The sequence below is a fragment of the Dermacentor albipictus genome, chromosome 1 (assembly GCF_038994185.2).
Source record: "Dermacentor albipictus isolate Rhodes 1998 colony chromosome 1, USDA_Dalb.pri_finalv2, whole genome shotgun sequence".
Taxonomy (NCBI): Eukaryota; Metazoa; Arthropoda; class Arachnida; order Ixodida; family Ixodidae; genus Dermacentor; species Dermacentor albipictus.
In genome coordinates, this window is record NC_091821.1 from 47,751,905 (window position 1) to 47,769,653 (window position 17,749).

Here is a 17,749-nt window from a genome sequence, read left to right on the forward strand (position 1 = left end):
ACTTTTTCGTTCATAATGTTTCGTGAGAGATAATGTGTCTTTTGGTCTTACGCAAGTACCATGGCTCTCTATCCATGAGCCAGTTTGCTGTAATAGTTTTACTTTTTTACTACTTTTTCCTTAGCGGATAGACGAAGGTATGCCGCACATCATTCTTCTCAGGGCGTAAAACTCAACAGCAATGAATAGGTGGCACCCGAGTTACAGCACTATCACCTACTCACGTTCCCTGTCTATAACAATGTATATTCGTTTCCCACTAGGGAATTACGTTACTTGAATGAAGCGAGCGGCAGGAGAAAGGCAAAGGCAGGGAGGTTAACCTCATTGAATGAATATGAGCGGGTGATGTGGGATAAGCACATCCAATGCATGGAATACTTGAGGCCCAGCAGAAAATTTCGGTTTTTAAGAGCTTGTTGGAAGACATTTCTCCCTTATATTTTTTCTCTCGGCACACTTACATCTGTCTTTCACGACTGACAATACGCTGACATTGAAGCTTCACAGAACTGTGCCTCAGCATTACGCCGTGTAAATCAGTATAGGCTGTTAAATGCGCAAAATGAAGAGCGCTCCAGTGCTGTTGTTTCCTTCAGTTTGGTTTTTACTTGTTTTATATTCTTTTTTATGGCTCAGTGGCTGTATATGGCGTACAGCTGCTAAGTGCGAGGTCGTGAGTTCAATCCCGGGTGACGGCAGTCAACCACCCTCCCTCCCTTCTTCCTCACCCCTGCGTAAATGACAACAAAATCCCCTAAGTAAAACTATTGCGTTTTGTGTTTTGAGTGCTCGTTAAACGATTCCAGGTGGTCGAAACATATCCGCAGCCCTCCACTGCTCATCCCAACAACACACCTTGCAGCTTCGGGATGTTAAGCCCTACAATTTATTTTATATAAATGTTTTTCCTCTTCTGGCAGGAATTCAAAAGCCAAATAACCTCAGCTGCACTTGTTACTGCGCTTGCCGCATGGCGCAGGACTCGTGCGGACACTTACACCTCGAGGCCGCCTTCCATTCACCGGTCACGGGATGGACAAGAAAGGTTCGTTCCCCCTTAGCCACCATGCAGAACGCTCTCATTCGCGCAGTACCCCGTGTTTAGCGTGCACACAGTAAGCGACAGCATTTGAAAGCTGGCTGAATGTTATCGACAAGAGAGCGCGAAATAGAGAACCCCGCGTGATGCATCAGGTCTAGCGTGGTGCGTGCAAACGATATGTAGCAAAAGGGCGGCTGGCCCAGCCGGCCTGGTCCCCAGTTCTCGTTTTCTTCGCTCCAGTCCGCTGCCCGAATGGGAGTGACGAAGACGGAGAGGCCGTGACTGGAGAGGGCGTTAGCGGAGGGCAGTGTTTCAGCCAGGCGGCACTCTGGAAAACGCGCTGCGCAAGCAGACGTACGGCGCGCGCGAGAGAAGAAAAAGTAGGAATTAAAAACAAACAAAAGAAAAATGTAAAAAGAGAGAAATAACAGAAGCCGCGCGAAAATAAAGGCGCAGGGCGGCACGCTTGACCCCTCCGGCAGCCGACTGGGCGCAGCGGGACAGCGGTGCGAGCCATCTACGCCGCGTCGGCGGGACAGAAGGCGGCAGAGACAACGGATGGCGGCGCGTGGCTGCCACGGGCCACGCGTACGCGGCTCCTTGTTCTTGTTTCAGCCGTGCAACAACAAGCGGTCCCGGGAACGAGCAGTCGGTTAGTGCGGCCTCCCTCTTGTGCCCTCCTTCTTTGATTGTCTCCCGCTTCTCTCTTTATTTACGCCAAGTGATTCCTTTTCTTTTTTGTTTCCTTTTTCTTTCTTTTTTCTTTTTTTCCCCCCCGGTGTTGTGTCACTCTCGCTCGGACGCAGGTGGCCGGATTGCGCAGCAGGGAGTTTTCCTTCGGCCACCTCTCTCGACGGTTTGATCTGCTGAGAGATGGCGCGCCGGATGACACTGCCAGACAGCCGCAGCTCGACAACAACCGTAGAGTGACGGCGCCACTAGGAAGGTTTCCGCCTGTTTTGCCGGGTCTTTTGTACGGCTTCCTTTTTCTGGTTAATTCCCTTTTTTTTGTTAGTTCCATTTTTTATGGGGGAGAGGCTTGTTATCGACTCACCGGGATCCCTCTAGAGCACAAAGGAATTGACGACTTCGAGGGTCAACGACACGCTCAGCGACATGAAGCGTTATCCGCACAATTACAGTGTAGGTATAACCAGGGTCCTTCAATACTTCTGGTATAACTGTGTACATTGTCTGCCCGGTGGCACGTGACAATGTGTACGTCGTCGGTTTATACGGGTACTCTTGACCTTTGGCCTTCTGGTTTCGGTGGAAATAAGGGTATTGAAAGTGAAGCGCGAAACCCTGTGTGTGCACAATGTAACCAATACGTGATTTCGAAGCAGGAATCTAAATGCAGCAATCAAGCTGCTCGCTACTGCACACGGAGAAGTGATTGGCAAAAAAATAAAATGAAAGAAGGCTCATCTAAAGTACTGTATGCGAAAGGGCACCGAAAGAAACAGACTTCTAGCATATCTTAAACACAACGGATGTTCCGTATAGTCTTGCGACACCACACACGGAAAAAGCATCGCAGGCACAAAACAACCTCCCGCCTCCCCCCCCCCCCCCGTACACACGCACACACGCACGCGCGCGCGCACGCACACACACACACACACACACAAACACACACACACACACACACACACACACACACACACACACACACACACACGCGCGCGCGCGCACGCACACACACACACACACACACACACACACACACACACACACACACACACACACACACACACACACACACACACACACACACACACACACACACACACACACACACACACACACACACACACACACACACACACACACACACACACACACACACACACACACACACACACACACACACACACACACACACACACACACACACACACACACACACACACACACACACACACACACACACACACACACACACACACACACACACACACACACACACACACACACACACACACACACACACACACACACACACACACACACACACACACACACACACACACACACACACACACACACACACACACACACACACACACACACACACACGCACGCAGGCAGGCAGGCAGGCAGGCAGGCAGGTAGGTAGGTAGGTAGGCAGGCAGGCAGGCACGCACGCACGCACGAAATACCGACTGCCGGAAGCGACCGCCGGCAATCTTACTGCTATTCGAAATCTGAAAAAAAGAAAAGAGATGCACGAGGAGGAGCCCTTTCAACCCAAAATATTCTTGTTTTATTTGATTCGCCTTTCACGCATACGGATTTTCACTGCGCCGAAGCTGCAGCTGGCCAGGAACATAAAATATACCACACCTGAGCACAATCACATATAAGTTGGGGCCGCGAGCTTCGTTTCCCACTTGCTCTAGAATTCTAAAGTACGCAACCATGACTCCTGATCTAAGATAAGATGCCTTCTGGGACTTCTGTGCTTTCCTTGATGGAGGGCAAAATTTAGAAGTCAGTGCGGAAAGCAAAAATGTGTTCACACCGGTGTACAGTTTCTTGCATGAGGTTTGGTCCAATAGAATCATCTGGTCGGGCAAGTAGCACGGCCGGCCGTGAAAGCGGCCTTCAATTCTGTCAGTCCTGCAAGTTACTTCTGCGGCTGCGGCTGCGGCAGTGGCACATTGACAACACTCTAAAAACTAAGGGAGTGCCGGGCACTCCCTTTGAGGGAGTAGCGGCTTGTCCCATATTTCACTCTCTTTTCGAGAGTAGATCGACCCTCTTTGAGAGAGAGTAGGTCAACTCCTGTTGACAGAGTTTTGTTACTCCACCGCAAGGGATTGCTAGTACTCTTCTGCAGAGTGATAATACTCTTCCCACAGGGAGTGCTAGTACTCTTCCGCAGAGTGGTAATATTCTCACCGTAGGGGTAATGGCACTCCACCAGACCGAGTACTTCTACTCCCCCAAACAGAGTGCTAGTACTCCTCCCAATAACCTCTTAGCGAAGTCCTGGCCACGCATGCAGGCAGGAAATCAGATCAAATTAGGGTCGCTGATACACCGTTCCCTATAGGCGGCTCCTCAGACTCAGTGGCCCAATTCCAAGCGACCTTCAGAATAGGCGTGAGCAATGTTATGCAGGATTTTAAAGTCATTTTTTTCTGGCTATTTGCTGCCGACCATGAGGCGTGACTGCTCGGAATCGGCCTATGCGTCCCGAACGCCACTGCGGAGAAAAAAAAAGCGAATTACCATTTAATCCGCAATTATCTTCGCACATTTCACAATCAGGAGACATATAATCTTATTAGAACACAATACTCGAGGGATTCACATAGTCATGGAAAACCACACTGCTCGATACATCACGTGGATTCGAACCCGCGTACACTCGCATCTACACAATTCAAAGCACACAACCTAACCATTACACCACAGCGCCACCACGCGCAGTCGTGTTGTTTTAGAGGTTATATATATAACAAATGTATTTGAGGAATCTGCTGCGGTGGGTGGAGTTTCTCTGCAGTGTGCTGTGCTGTTGTGTACTGAAATACGTTTGCGTTTGCATCATTTCCGTTCCTTGCTACGACTAACGAAGGAATACAACGTAGACGATGACGTGAGAACTATTCATGGCTTGTCGTCACCCCAGGAAAATAACAAATGTGCCGTTCAGCTCATGATCGAGTGCTTTTCCAGTCCATGCATTATATGTTCTCCGAAAATACGCAGATACAAAGTATCGTGCCAACCATCCACGTATGTGAATTTAAGTCGCGCGTATACTGGTGAGCATTTCTGTTTATTTTTTCCGCCAGTTTCATTTGTATGTGGTTAACTGCGACGCCAGTACCAGGCATTTCGACGTGCCTCACGCTGCCGTGTAGGCGTTCTTTTCAAGTGCATTAGTTTAGAGTTCGGTTCAGTCCGCTGTGAGCTGTTGTCCTGCATTAGCAGCGGATCGTTAGCGTTTTGAAGAGCATGCATTCCAGCATTTGGAGACTGCATATGCCGATAGCCGCGTCACATGCATTGGCACGCATGTTTAAATGACTAATGTGTCCACTTGTTACGCGTGCACTGCTAGTTCTAAAAGCTTCGAAGACCATCTACATTCATACGTGTGTTCAATATATATGCACAGGATGGACTTGTCGGCTAGTTGGTTGAGCATTTTAGAAGAAACAGCGCAACGCAAGGACGACGCAAAAACATGGACCACACCACGAAGCACTGGTGTGGTTGATGCTTTTTTTCGTCCTGGTGTTTGCGCTGTTCCTCCTTGCACGATACACGCACACCACAGGTAGGCAAAAGTTTAGGAGCATAGGGCGTTAACTTTGTTTTCCCAGTTTCCTCTCGGTGTCAATGGCACAATGCGTTGCCCGGAATTGCGCACGCTTACCCTCATATTCAAAATTCATCATCACTTGAAGCCCATGCTTGACTTGATCTAAATGACGCAAGCCGTGAACGCACCAAAAGAAAGGCAGTGAGCCTCCGGGGGCGTTCGCACCAGGCGTCGTTTATATAAAGTCAAGCATGAGCTTTGTATTAAGATGCATTTCTGAATATGGGGGTTAGTCATCTACTTCTCACAGAAAATGTCGAAGAAACGCCCACCAAAACCAGGCACATTCGTAAACTTAACTAGGCAATACGAAGCTCCATAGAAAAAGAGTGGTATTAAAAGCTTTCAGTATTTTTCTTTACTCCAATATGATGCGCTCTAGTGGCTTCCATGTATAGAGATAGTGCAGCGTTAGCTAAAAAGCATGAATTTCCAAACTCCATGCCAAAATAAGCTTGTAAAATTATTTAGGTGCTAGAATCCAGGGTTTGTAGCGATCCTTGAAAACCCTTTATTTCTAAAATGCCATTTTGAAGGCATTGAAAACCCTGGAATTTTTAGAAGTACTGGAAAGTCCTTAAATTTGTACACTTGGCTAGACTTAGCAGACATTGCCAAGCGTTTCTTTTTCCCTTCTGTGACACTCTTCGCATGTCACAGAGAATTGTCTGCGGAGGTAATAGAAGGAAAGCGACATCCTTAAAGTTGAAATTACAAAGGAGCTGCAGATACCAGTTTTAGGCACACGGAACCGGCGACAAATGTACTTGGAGGAGCAGAAGCAGGAAGCTCAACAGTTGAGGCATTCAAAGAAAAGCCGTGATGAGTAAATCGAGAGCTACAGACACAATAAAAGGAAATTACAAATGACTTGCTTATTTGGTGGTGAAAAGCTGAGGCAACAGATGACATCACATACACTGTCAAACCAGACAGTATTCAAAAACTGCAAATGTTGCAGGTCCAAGTAGTTAATTGTGCTATTGCAGAAAAACTTTAGAGCGCTTTCTTGAAATGCTTCCTTGTGTGCGTTTAGTGATTGGCGGTGAAAGGCAAATTAGCAGTCGTTCAAATGTTTGAAATCAGTGAAATGCGATTTGTTTTGTTTTCTTTTGTTTGCATTAAAGTTAACGATGTTGTTGAACAAGTTATTGCCTGTCCAAACTACAAAACAAATCGCACGAGGTCCTTGAAGTTACTGTGTCGGGGCCTCGAAAGTTCTTGAAAACCATTGCATTTTTTTCTTCAATATTACTACGAACCCAGTAGAACAACTGTCATGGAGTAAAAACCTTGGCTGAACAGGGGCTTATACGAAGAGCACAGGAAGACTAGAAATGCAGTAGTAGGCATGGAGAGCCCTGAAAAAAATGTGCCACATCTGCTCGTCTGCCTTATGTTTCTGCATTGACTGTCACATTTTTAATAGAAGTGCACTTACTGTTCTACTCCAATAAACGCAACATTACCAACTCCAGTGTGGGGCAGTCCTTCAGCCAGTGCAGAACTCTTTCTGTACATGCCTGTCAGTTCTGTCATTTTTCCAGCATTGTAGTACAAGATTTGTTAAACTGGTTTCGCAGAATATGAGCAGTATACTCTTAAATTAGCTGTTTATTTGTATACACAAGTTGAGGTCCTCAGTTTGGTTGCATGACAAATCGCTATACCTCAATAGATAAAAGAAAAAATGTTATTAGAGTTTAATAAAATCCAAACAGTAATAATCACAACAATATAATGACATACATTTTTTTTGGTACGTATACAGCCCATGTCTTGGCACTGTATAAATTCAACTATACATCGCAAGTACTGTGTCCTGACCACTATTATTCACATGTGTAAAACCATCACAGCAATTCTTCAAAAAATATCACAGTGATTAGTGAAATACATTTTGTAACTGCTTTACATGAGCATAATGTATACAAATGGTCCCTGTGTACCTACACACGACTAGTGCCACCCGAGTACTATTACTCACAGGTGTAAAACCAACAAAGCAGTTCTTTAAAAATATCACAGCGCTTAGTGACGTACATGCTGTAACTCCCTTGTATGCTTAATACAAACAAGTGAGCACACAGAAAGATAGCAGTGCGCCTACATGGAAATACCACCGCCTCAATACTAATTCAGAAGTGTACAACCAACAAAGCAGTTCTTTAAAGATTATCACAATGCTTAGTGACATACAATTTGTAACTAGCTTATATAAGATTTATACAAACATGAGAACATACCCAAAGCTATCGGTGCACCTACATGGAAGTGCGGCCATCTGAACACTATTATTTGCAAGTGTAAGCTCAACAGAACAGTTCGTTATAGTGACGCCCATTTTGTAACTGCCTTATACAAGCTTAGTGCAAGCACAAGAATGCGGAAAAAATAAATTAAAAACTTGCTCTATGAATACACAAACAGATCAACACAAATGGTAAACACCGCTTTGAAGACACGTGACCAAAGCGCAAGTGCTGTGCCGGTTGAAACTGCCATCCACAAAAGCATTGAGCAATGCTTCAACCACACGCAATAAAGTGCTGAAAGACTGCATCTGTAACGTACCTATTTCAATTCAAATTTCTTGAATATAGGGCTCTCTTGGAGATAAGGCATCTGATCCAACTGACCTGATTTTACACCTGCTAAATACATACAATGCACTCAGATATAACTGGTAATAATAATTATAAGGCATTTAAAAACTTGATAGTATGATGAAGATGCACGACTAGAAAAGTTCTGTCGCCCTCGTACTTGTTAAAAAGGTGTAAGTACGACACATGTTCTTTTTTTCCGCAATTTTTGCATTAATGGACACCCGGGAACCTCGAACCCACAAAAGAAGAAAATACTGCTGTGTTAATAGTGTTGTGAATAATTTTTTGTGAAAGCTTTTTACAGACAAGTTGCAGTCTCGTTTCTGGAGGTTGAGCTGTATCATGCAAAATAACATGGAAAGTGGTCACATGGGAGCATGACACTATGCCATAATGTTCGTTTCAGTTGACTCTCTTGCCCTACAAGTCAGTGCTCACTGTGACCAGTGATGGAACAGCAGTGTCTGTGTGATTTTCATCACACTTCTGTCCCATGCCATCTTTACCAGAGTTGGCGGCACATAGATACCCAAATTTCGATAGTGTTGCTTTCTCAGGTGGTTGTTTTTGATTTGCTCAATATCAGTTGGCACTTCAGCTGCATCAAACTTCTTTTTTACCTCTTCAACAACAACATAAACAACAATCTTATGACACCTGTGTTGTCCTTCTAGTTGCCTACAAAGACCAGTTAATCTAGCAACAACACTGACAGTCTCTACTATCTTCTAATGGGGAAGAGGTGTGTCCCACCATGTGTTCCACGTTGTTGTCGCTATGTGGGCTGGCTGGGGAGGCAACAACTGTAATATGTTTGCATATTTTAAAGTGATGCTTGTACTGTGTTATAACACCTAACTTAGTCTCGCACTTGCTGCACAAGAACACTGGCTCACAGTCATGGTGAAAAGCTTTTGTATGTTGAGCAAATGCACTACAAAAAAAGTCACAGTGATAGCACACATGTTGCTCTACCAGGCCTGGTGCGGTTCCTTCTGACACTGCTGCTGATGCTGACACACTGCTGCTTGCCTCGTACACTGTTGCAGCTGCAGTAGACATGGTCGTCTCTGTATCTATTGCTGCCGTGCCACCTGTCATGGTAACTTCAGGTGGTATCGGGCTCACTTCTGCAACAGAGATGTGGTTTGCCCCTTGAGAGCTCTCGTCATCAGGGCCAATAATTTCGTAGGCATTGTCTCCTGCATCGAAGAACCAATAAGAACAGCCTGAATTAATAAACATAGCTCTAAGAAGTACGGACATCAAAACTTAACCACAAGCTTTGCACATCAGTGACCAGGCTTAAGGAATAATACTTGCAGGAGGAGTTACACAATTGTGTGCGTACATTACAGTTAAGCCTCATTAGAAGAGATACTCAAGAGGCACGGGAAACATGTCTCTCGAAACCAAAAATTTTAAAACACTGAGGAGCCAGACTAGATCAGCTTATTATGCATCATCACTAAAGTATGTTTAGATATATCTGAAGGAATAATTGCTCAGGGTGGCTTGAAGGGCCCCTAAACCACTTGACATTTTTTGAACATTTCAAGTAAACATGCGCATCAAAATCACAATGGCGTCACAATTGACGACGCCAAACGCCACAGTGCGTAGCACTGTGGGAGCACCACAATATGACGAAAACGACCCCATGCGCCTGTCTGGACCTATCCTGCACCCCCCAGTTTGTCCTGACATCATCAGGCTGTCTCTGATGATGTCACCAGTTTCCAGTGCTGTCGATTGGTCGAACGAAAGTGTACGACTGCCGGCGAGGCCTGCAAGCAAATGCACACTCCTTCCTCGTCGCGTTGCTCGCGATGCCATTGTGGGCAGCCAATGGGGGCAAAGAACAGAAATGCCAACGGAAGGGTCTCCCTATGGGGCTCTTCAACTAGAGTCACCATACAGTTCCATTGTATTGGCAAGGTCATTAGCGCCACCCCTCGCAGGATGACGGGCCTGCGCGGCAGCAACAGAGATCGTTGGTGATGGCCTGTCCCGTAACATTTGGAGGTGTACTAGGCGAGGAAAAGACGATACTGTCCAGATGGCGTGTACCAGATGAAAGAGTAAAATGAGCGGGGACTACTTTTCGATAATCAAACACGTAGCTCCACTATTACTGCACCGTTTTGAAAAATTCTCGTGGCTACGTGTTCGTTGCCTTAACATGTACAACTGCAACACCGCAACTGAATTTCAACCTCGGTGGTTTAGGGGCCCTTTAAAGAAGACATTCACAGCTTTTTAGTGACTGTAGATTGTGTTAGCTTCCTCCCTAACTTCTGGAAGTTAAACACTTCACTTTGCAAGCCTTGTTGCTCGCAGTGCCTTTGAGGTGCTCTTAGACGCTCGTCAGCTTCAACTGTCGACACTTTCTGCCCTGCACTGTCCTCGTTGCCCTCCTTTTCTAGTTCATGCTAAAGAGACATGCACACTTGAACTGTGTGAGGATTGCGTGATCTTTACGCCCTTCGGAGCACACAAGGTGCATGAAGTGAATGTGTCTGGGTTGTGTCCCTTCGAAGTAGTGAATACTTAAAAAGTCGTTAGTAACAAAGGTGACTCTTGTGTACAGTGTTGTTAATGTGGCAAACCAACCAAACCTTTTTCAGATGTCTCTTACAACCAAGTGTATCTTGTAATGAGATTCTACTGTACTGAATATTTTTCATCTATGGATCATCTGCATGTACATATAGTCACAAAGACATGCTGTGTGGAATGGCGAATTAGGAAAAAGCTCGTACTCTTACTTTTTGTCCCTAACATAAGCAGCTGATAATATGATAAAAAGCAGGTAATGAGGCAAGCATGGAACATAATCCTTCAGCTCTAAACAGTTTTTTGGGCCCGCATCATTCCCTCATGACATAAGGAAACAACTTGATTGCAGTAATGGCTGCATGTGATCTGAGTTTATTGAAACAAACAATACGTAAGGTTGCCCTGTATGTAATTTTATCAGTGCTTTTTAGATGTCCTGCTGGCAATCCTGGCTGCACAATGTTTCTCATGCTTTTTGGCACGATTCCTTTATTTTCCACTCCACTCCTTTTTCTGGTTTTATCCCCTTTCCCTTCCCCCTTGCATAAAATAGCACACCTGAAGTATCAAACCTGTTGAATTATTGTGTGTATCATACCTGTTAACATGCGGGCTTCTCTCTGGTCTGTGTTGTATTTTTGCGCTGTACAAGTCAATTCGAAATGAAAGATAGAATATCCCTGATTTTAGTTTAATTGTATGTGTGTATATATATATATATATATATATATATATATATATATATATATATATATATATATATATATATATATATATATATATATATATATATGTCTCTCTCATGTTTTGAAATATATGTACATTCAGGAGTGCCTGCATGCTCTTCTCCCCTGCTCCAGTGACGAAAAGGAGAGCCTTTTTATGTAGCATAGTAAAACATTCACATGTTTTCGCTGTGCCCATTACATCACTTATCATATGGATCTGTCACAATACAGAGTAGCAGTGGTCTATAATACTAACTCATCCCAACAAAACTATAGATTAGCACATACCGACATGCTGTGAAACAGCTGTTGCAAAGCCGCTGGTGCTGGCAATTTCCGCAGCACTGCAGTGGTACAGCCGAGTGCCACCTGTATAGTGACAAATGCACATGCATGTTAGCAACTCACTAGTTGCTGATGGTTTCATAAGCTTTACACTACACAATAAAGTAACCTAGACAACTTTGTTGGAACAAATACACATAATTAGGACACCACTTAAAGACTAAAACGATTAATTGCCCCCAATCTCTCTCACTAAGGGATGGATGATACTACTGAAACATCGGTGGAGAGCTCAGATTAACACAGTCCATAAAGGACAAGCTTTCTTTGAGGAAAACAGTTATAACAGCGGTTAGTTTTCTTGATCATCTTATGTGCTAGCTTTGATTTAAATGTCATGCAGTACTATAAAATATGAAGTGCCGCATTTCTAGCAGCAGAAGGCGTCATCAGCCTCATGGTACAACTGATTTTTGCACTGTTTGTGTCAGTGAGCCGACACATACAAAGAAAACCGAATTCACACATACATATACAGTGCCAAGTGCACTCCTCCTTCTGAAAACGCAGCCGCCAGTTACAATGCTGCTGAAAGGAAAGGTTATATAGAGTGCGAGACTGCATGGAACTACCACTTATGACTGTAAGTGTATGATCTGCTGATTGGAGAGGTAGTCACATGCTATTTCTAGTCTCTTTTGGAAGCATTACTAAAGGATGAAATAAAATCTATTCATAAGTCATGAATTTCACGCATCCACGGTTTGGTTAAATAACTTGGGAGAAAAAGACATGTTTACCTGGAAGAGCAACCTTTTTTTCCTGCTGCAAAATTTTCCTTCGAATTAATGAAATAACTTTACAGCGTCATAATATATTGTGTTTCTCGCAACTACTTCCCAGCAGTGGCGAGTTACAGTGTTTATATCTGACTCATTGGGCGACAATACTGCCAAACACAACTGCTTCACGAACACGAGAACACGTCCCTCGCAGAGAATAGCAACCATATATGCCTCTGTGAGACATGATCGCACCTTTGTGGTCAAAATGTACATTAGAACGACACCACCATCTGATTAAAAAAAAAGCTTTAGTACAAGGCAGCAGCCAACTGCATAATGTGAAATTCCAACTGATGTCCACTTACTGATGGCCTGTGTTCGAGTCACTTCTGGCAGTTGACTGGGTGCTGAGAAATGCACGTCCTGGGTTGTCCCTACAAAACAGACAGGGTTATGTCAAATGTTGAAAATATATATACACCGGCATTTCATAAGTTGCAAAACAAATGAGTAAACTAATAAACTGTAATGTAAACAGAGTACACATAAGATAGGCTGTCAACTGGTAATGCATTACGTGAAAAACCTAATGCATAGGAAAGACTATATCTATACACACGAAGCTGACGCGCAATTTAATTCACTCTAGGTTTTTCCGTGCAGTATATTCAAATTATTATGTCTAGTGGTTAGAGCAAAATTAGTGTAAATTACGCACTAAATTATGTACCCTAGAAAACTTTTCTTCAGTATGCACCTGTATGCACTTCGAATGAGTAGCGTTGTAAAATTTACGTACATAGTATTTAACATGGTTGCTGAACACGGATTTCCTTTGCCCTGTGTCGTGTACAGTGAGCTACATATATCTGCCTCCCCCCCCCCTTTTTGTACTAGCCATACTGCGTGCCATTGCACTTATACGCACGTCAATAAACCTTACGACACAGAAATAAAAAAAAGCGCCAATCACCCATGCCTGCATGTTGTAGTGGGCCTAACCTAACCAAGCATGGGCTGTTGCTTTTTATAGTAAACACAGGCACCGTGCTCATTGCAAGTATGTATCATGTCACTAAGCAAATACGCAATTTCATTGTACCACTATTTTTTTATCACATGGATGTATCTGTTGAGAGGCAAGACAAAAAGCAGTCACTTCTCAGAACTAATCAGCTTTTTTAAAACACATTTCTAACTTTTCAATGACACTTGCTGCTATGTGTTTGTCTCCAGAGAACATACTTGATTTGACTTTCCAATCGGAGACATTACATAAGTATACCATGTTAAGATGACTGCCTGGAGCACGTGAGAATTTTCATCTTGGTGTAACATACTGTATCTTCATTTTGGTTACATTTGGTCAAATGGTACACCCAATATACCCACATACTAGTTTTCTTGTCCAAATTGCATGGCAATGTATTTTGATTTTTTGGCATTGGTTCCTCTGCACTACGCTCCACTGGCTCTTTCACATCCTCGTGTTCTTGCAGCTGCCTTCTTGAGTTATATAAAGCGGGTGCCTGAAAAATATCATATGCAAAAGTCAACACAAGGGCATGGTGCAAAACAACATCAAGACAGTAAAGGCCATGGCAATAAAAGAAAGTCTTAGCTCTTAGTCTTCTTAGTGAAATGCATGCAAAACATCCAAATGACTGCAACAGTCAACTGCTAAATTAACTTCAATTTTAGATTTACACAAAAAAGAAATAACGGACAGTTCATCCTCGTTCGGCACGAATGTTAAAATACTCCTGCTAATGAATAGAATATTGGTCATTTTCAGACATCATAGGTCTGCCATGAGCCTGGTGTATCGCAAACACCATTTGTGACACATCCTAAGCACGTGCCCAGTGTGCCCCCCGCACCATCCCTGGTTGTGCCACTGCTGAAGCCATAATTTGAGGATTATAGCTGCAAACATGATGCTCAGTAGGGATGAAAATATTGTCCTTCAGTTCAATGGATATATGGATGTTCCTATAAAAAAGGGCAACGAGGCTTGTTATGGCAAGCTTACCCACATTTCAATACTAACAAGAAAGTTCACTGCGGCCTGCATCTAAGCTTACTAAAAAGCATGAACTTATTTTCATGTATGAGGTGCACAATGGAGTTCATTTTTGACAGACCCGACTACTGCTGCAGTTTGAAATCTAGCATTTTAGATTCTTGAAGGCATGTAAAAGTTGCAGTTAAACCGCAGTTATTGGTTTATTACACCAACCTATTGTTCTGTGTACGACAGACTGGTTACACGGAATTAAAGCAACATTTTATTTTCATATTTTATTTCTCTACTAAAAATATTAAAGCGATAAACACATTTTGATCTGCCATGCAATAGCAAAATGCACACATTACGCTTGTAACCCCCAAAGGAAGGCTGATTTAGCTATTCATATGACATAACTCTGACACGCCAACTCATATTAGCAAATGCACAGGCATGTCCAAAACAATAAGCGTATGCAAAGCGCCCTCGCAATTGTAATTCCACACAGCAGCCGTTATATTCGATGCCGATGCATAACTAGCTGCTCGACAATTCACCGAGTTCGTAGACATAAGCATCCTTTCAGTTTCGCACCATGCACGAAAACCGCAACAGGAGAGAAAACCAGACCTACCTATAACCACACCATTTTAATACATGAGCAAAAACAGTTCAGTCTTAGGGATAAACACTGTGAGAGCGATTTAGTGCGCGACGGCGATGAGCGACAAAACGGGCCGTCGCTTGAACAGATGGCTTGGTTCTGGAAATCTAGCAGTCATCGCTCGTTGCCTGAAAGTGCTATGAGCGACTAGCCAATAGCACGAAGCCGGAACTAGATGTACTACATACATCGCTCAAATACTACCGATTGTAGCGCGGAACGAGCAAATGATTCAATTTTTATACGTGCAAGGATAAGAACCTACGGCAAGACCTCCGGAAATATTTTATGCTACTTTTTAAGTAAAATACATCAACGTAAATTACTAAAGCACGCGTCACGCGTGATTGCAGCCCTCATGCCGGCAACACCGGGGAGGCGTCGCTCAATATCGTCGCTCGCACGGAGTACGACTTGTAGGCGACGAGCGAACGCGACAGCCATCTCCATCGCGTCGCTTGTAGCTGCCGCGCGCAAGATCGCTTATATGGGGTTCATACTTTTTTCAGCATAAAACATGGATTCCTCATGCGTTTTCAGTAAGTTCAAGATAACGCGCCCAACTGACCTCTTGCAGCATGCAGCTGAATGCCTGCGGCAAAGTTTCTAACTAGCACTGGTGCTGCACGTAACTTCAGTGGTCGCAGTTTCCCCCTGCGCGAGACACCGTCAAGCGCGCGGTTTATTTATAAAAAAAGCATGCTGCCAGCAAAATGACGCCTTCTGTTATGTGATTCCTTAGTTCAACAGCGTTCCGTACACAGTAGACTGCTAAACTGAATAAATTCAAACAAACAAAACGCACGCTAATCACGCTCCGCATAGGCTCGGAATCACGGGCTGGTGAACGAACCATTTTAAGCGTCCTCTCGCCTGGCGTCTTATTGAACATACCATAGTTCTGGTAGCGTTTGCGATCTTTAAAACTCTTACGGACAACGGCAACGTGATAAAATCACATGCAGTTATCGCGACGACTGGCTTTTTCCATTGACATGGAGAGACACAGCGCGTATGCCTAGTCCTTTGTCAATCGCGTCGGCTAAGCGCAGCGACGACTTCCTGGCGATAGCATGACATATACGTAGAATGTGCACCTAAGTTAGAATTCACTTACCGTGGAGGATTTGCTGTTATATCCAAGGCATGACGAACGACTGTCGTGTTTTCGTAGCGACGCGAGATGGCTGACATACGATCTCCTTTGGCTGGCCTTCGCGGCGGCGGTGCAGCTCGCTGTAGGGATCACCTTTCTCCGGCGCTGTGTTGTTCCGCGATCTTGAGCGCGCGCGCGCGGTGGAGCAAATCCGAGTGAAAAAGTAGAGCGCTCGCTACGCGTTCCTTTGAACTGCGGCGGTCTGTTCTCTTAGAAGCAACTGCATGTAATAAAGCCACAATTAGGTTTCTGGCCTCCTGTAACAAAATCCCGCCGGACAGATGTCCTATTCTGCCGTCTAAGAATAGGACACACTTTTGGCACACATAACTTCTTACACACGGGAAACGAGCCTCCAACCTGTGGTAGATGCGGGGAGAGGCTGACCGTCCTCCACGTCCTACTGGAGTGTCGGGAAGCCGAATCCGAAAGAAAAAAAAAACATTTTCTCTTAGCATACGGGCACCACATCCCCCTTCATCCTGTTATGTTACTTGGCCCAGAACCACTCTTTGACATCAACACCGTCCTAGGTTTTTTGAAAGATGTTGTGTTGCATGTTATTAGCCCCACACGTTCGTAGCGCTTCCTCTCTTCAGAGGACGCCGCTGCGATAATTATTTTGAATAGCACATGCCTCTAGGCCCTTGTGGTTCAAGGGCTCTGGCGAGGCAGTAGTGCTGTAAGCAATTTAACATCTCGCATATTTTAAACAATGCATCATTCCTTTACGATGGATTTTAATGTTCATAGTATTCGTCATTAGTCATCGCCATAATTTTATAGCACGTAGATTTTACGCACTTTACAGCGACTATTTTTAGGCCGCTTTACGGCCAAGTCACATCTTCCATAATACATCGTTAACATTACCACTTGTCATGGCGCTCTTTGGCCCCACCTGGCCCTTGCGCCACAAAACACCACACAGCATCATCATCTTAGAAGCAAAACGATGTGTTCTTTGCTCAGCGTGCATGAATGATACATTGCCATGTTCGGGGCCAGCCACCTATACAGTTGAAGCAGAAGATTACGCTACGTTTTGTTCTCTATTGCCGCAAGAGTAGTTCTACTCTCTCTCTCTGAAGGGGAGAGTGAAAAGCACATTTCACTCTCTGCTTGGTGACAGAGTGAACAATGCATTTCACTCTCCTCGACATTTTGTGAGAGTAAAACGACGCTTTGAAGAGTGAACAGGCCGCTTCACTCCTGCGATACCCTTCCTAGTTTTTAGAGTGAACCTAATGTGCCACTGCCCTCAGTTTAAAGCACAAAGACAATCTATGTCCAACGCATTTAGGAAACTAGATGATAGTCTTCTTAGTGATCCCGGCCATGTCGGCAGCATTTCGATGGGGGCGAAATGCGAAAGCACGCGTGTACTTAGATTTAGGTGCACGTTAAAGGACCCCAGGTGGTCGAAATTTCCGGAGACCTCCATACGGCGTGCCTCATAATGAGAAAGTGGTTTTGGCACGTAAAACCCCATAATTTAATTTTTTCTTCTGAGTGAACAGGCAATGCTAGAACACCGTAGTTGTGAAGACGGTGGTAAACACCGCTGACAC

General features: G+C 44.4%; 1 long non-coding RNA gene across 1 annotated transcript; it reads right to left on the reverse strand.

Annotated features, from left to right (window-relative positions):
• Window positions 1–8,891: 8,891 nt before the first annotated feature.
• On the reverse strand, window positions 8,892–16,564 carry LOC139054903 (uncharacterized). The gene is made up of 5 exons (XR_011511609.1): window positions 16,140–16,564; window positions 13,747–13,879; window positions 12,716–12,784; window positions 11,569–11,649; window positions 8,892–9,195 (listed from the first exon to the last, which is right to left on the reverse strand). It is a non-coding gene; the product is annotated as an uncharacterized lncRNA (long non-coding RNA).
• Window positions 16,565–17,749: the final 1,185 nt, after the last annotated feature.